Source organism: Peromyscus californicus, unplaced genomic scaffold (genome assembly GCF_007827085.1).
Source record: "Peromyscus californicus insignis strain IS unplaced genomic scaffold, ASM782708v3 Scaffold_7__1_contigs__length_154581171, whole genome shotgun sequence".
NCBI lineage: Eukaryota > Metazoa > Chordata > Mammalia > Rodentia > Cricetidae > Peromyscus > Peromyscus californicus.
This window is the reverse complement of record NW_026294595.1, coordinates 103,897,147-103,900,513: the sequence shown is the minus strand read 5'-3', so window position 1 is coordinate 103,900,513 and position 3,367 is coordinate 103,897,147. Positions and strand designations below refer to the sequence as shown.

At 41.8% G+C, this 3,367-nt stretch overlaps 1 pseudogene; it reads right to left on the bottom strand.

Annotated features, from left to right (window-relative positions):
• Nucleotides 1-1,646: 1,646 nt before the first annotated feature.
• Nucleotides 1,647-2,169, bottom strand: LOC128100553 (serine/arginine-rich splicing factor 3-like; annotated as a pseudogene).
• Nucleotides 2,170-3,367: the final 1,198 nt, after the last annotated feature.

Below are 3,367 nucleotides of genomic sequence, written 5' to 3'. Positions count from 1 at the left end.
TCCCTCCTGCACTGCCTAGGTCAAGGCCTTGTGATTTCCCTCTGGACTATCTCAGCCCTTTCTCTGCGACTGTGAGAAGAAGAGGAACTGGTTGCAAGCGCAAATCTGACTGTGCCATCCAGATTGCCCAATATGCAATGTCCTTCCCAATCTGGCCACTTGCCCGTCATCATTTCCTGCAGAGACCTGGCCTGAAGTCCCCTTTTTTCTGAGGTTTTCCAAGCCCCCTTGTGTACCACTCTTCCTTTAAGGTGTGGTATAAGCAGGAACATCTCATGGTTGTACCCCTAATGCACCCAAACCCAATTACCTGGCCTTCCTCTTGGTCCCTCCCATGCACTGCCCCTATGTTATGATGAGAATTCTAGGATAGTTGTTACTTTTGTCTACCATTCCAGAAAATCTGTGAGCCTACGTCTTAATCCACTTTACATTGCCAGTGTTCAAGTCAGTGCCCTTTATGTAGAAGGAAAAAAAAATCCCGCCTCTTCCAGAGGATCACCAGTCTTTAGTTCCCCACGCTGTAGATAAGCCAGGTTGTCTAGTTCAGCTCCATTCTAGAATGTAGCCTCCTCTCTCCCGTCTTTTTATGTCTGAGCTGCCAGTTAGGAAAGGAGTGGATTCAGTATTGCCCATCTCCAAATCTGGTCAATTGATCTCTCGGGCCCCTGTCTTTCAGGTACTGTAAACGGGTCGATGCTTCTCAGCAGCATTGCATAACTCAACTTTCTTGAATAATTCAGACTATGTTTGCCACTAAATTAGATCTAGCTTTGAAATAAATCAAGTCACCAATGGCAACAGCTCTCTGCCCTCAAATTATAGTGCTTTCAGCCTATTCAGTTCATCTTATCTCAATTGATAAGTTTATATAGTTGGCCTTTATTTCACTCTGTTCCTGTGAATTGGAGTCAGTTGGGAAAGTCTCCTGATAGATGGGTGATTGATTGATTGATTGATGGATTGTAACCAAAACTTTAATCCCAAGAATTCTCAAAACATATTACAAATGACAGTATGAAAAAAAAGTCTTGCACAGTAACTCAAAGGTTCAGCTCTACAATGTACCCTTAAACTGATAGCTAACTTAAAGCCTTCTACTTCCAAATAAAGAATGTTACAAACAGTCATTCGTCCATATATAGCAATGAGTGTATAACCTCTTTGCAAGCCTTCAGAATGCAGTTCCCACCCTTTACCTGCTGGCTTGTGTTCGCAGCAGCGCTTAAAGACTTCTTATCATTTCCCCACAGCTCCACACCGTAGCCCAGCTACTACAGAGACTACAGCCCTTTCCATTTCTGCCCGTGGTTTCCATATCATTAGCACATCACACTTGAACTGGGCAGCATCTAGGTTTATTTCAGTCTACGAAAAACTAAAGTTCAAAGCAAATTCAATCTTGCTTAAGGGAACATTGTAAAGTAACAATTCTGGATATTACATGCCTCATCTGATCCATTTGGAACCACAGAGAATTACATCGTTATGTGTGTCACTGTTCCAAGAGACAAAACAAATTTGAACAGCTAAAACATCTGAAAAATGTACAAAGCTTATGACGTCTCAAACAAAGCTTGAATTTCCTGTACATACTCCTGTCGGATGAAGTTCTTTCCCATACACCACTTCTTTTGCAAACTGGTCTACTTCCTTTCATGTGACCTAGATTGGCCATGAGACCGAGAGAAGGATTGAGAGGGCTTGTGATTTCTGTCACGAGACAGAGACCTTTCTCTTCTCCTATCTCTAGAAAGTGACCTGCTCCAGCTTCGAGAGAAGTTTCTCCTTCTTGGAGATCTTCGCTGAGGTGGAGGACTCCTCCTATGGCAATCATCTCGAGGGCGACAACCCCAGGAGGGAGGTGGGCCACGATTCCGACTTCTTTTTTTCAGCATTCCACTCTTACACAGCAGCCACATAGTGTTCTTCCATCTAGCTCTCGGACAGCACCAGCGGCATCGCAAAGATCCTCAGATTCAATGAAGGCAAAGCCAAGAGGGTTTCGAGCAACCCACACACTTCGGAGTCGTCCATTAGTCGACAAAAGTCCGTTCTAATTCAGTCTTGTTCCCATTGTTTCCAAGATTACCTACATACACCTTACAATCTAATGGACAGGAATCACCATGCATTTCAAGATCCTGGGTTCAAAAAGCTGAAGCTCAAATCCCAACACTCCAACAGGCCCACCCACACCCTTTAGGATCTGCTTCTGCAAATGCTCTCCATTCCCTGGCATCCACGAAATTGTCTAGATGGGTGATTTCTAACAAAGTGAAACAATGACAGTTTTGTCCATTTTCTTATAAATGGCTAATTAATCACCTGATTTAGTTGGGGGGACAAACTGAGTTTATATCCTACTGTTGAGAACAAAAGGATAAGTATCTTCCTACATACAGATTTTACTATGACAATCCAAAATAGGCCTTAATTAATAAATGATCGTGAAATCAGTTGCCAGAAATAGCAACTCCAGAATAACTTTTCTAACACAACACCATCACTTATAAAGATATTCCAAACATTTGCTCTGCCAACAGCTAAACTACCTACTAAGATAAATATTAGTCAAAGAAATACAAAACAGAATTCTTCAAAAACTGCATAACGAAAATTCCCCAAGTAGTGACCTCATTACCAAGAGTTTCCATCAACAAAGTCACCCACCCCAGTTGCTTAAGTAGGAGGCAAATCTGCCTTTGAGTAAACAGTTAGAAATCCCCAACAATTACTTCATGACATACTCTATGTGACGCCAATCACATTCATAAATGATGCCCAAAACAGGTCTTGTTTTTCACAATCTTCTGATTTTTGCCAGGGCTTATGGAGAAGATTTCATATGACTCTGCTCCCTCTTTGATACAGTTCTTGAGTCCCTGGATACAATGGAAATAATATGATATCCCACAGGCTAATTCAACGTGGATTATACTCATTTAAATAACGTCCAATCTGAGTCAATAATCAATTTAGAGTACTCACTGTGCTGTGGGGAGCAAACAAAAAAAGAAGTGATCTAAATCTTCAGGAGCTCTCACGGTCTAGCAAAGAGAAAGGTTGACATAAAACTAGTTCAAGACAGGTGAGGAAAATAATATAGGGGACTGGTGAGACGGCTCAGCAGGTGAAAGTGATTGCCACACAAGCCTGAAGACCCAAGTTCAATCCCTGCAACCCATGTAAAGGAGGATGGAGAGAACCAACTCCACAAAGCTGCCCTCTGACTTCTGCACATGTAGCACATGCACACCTACAAACATACGTAATATACTACTGCTAATGATGATGATGATGATGATGATGATGATGATAATAATAATAATAGATAAAATAAGTAGTCTAGGAAAATGGAGAGGAT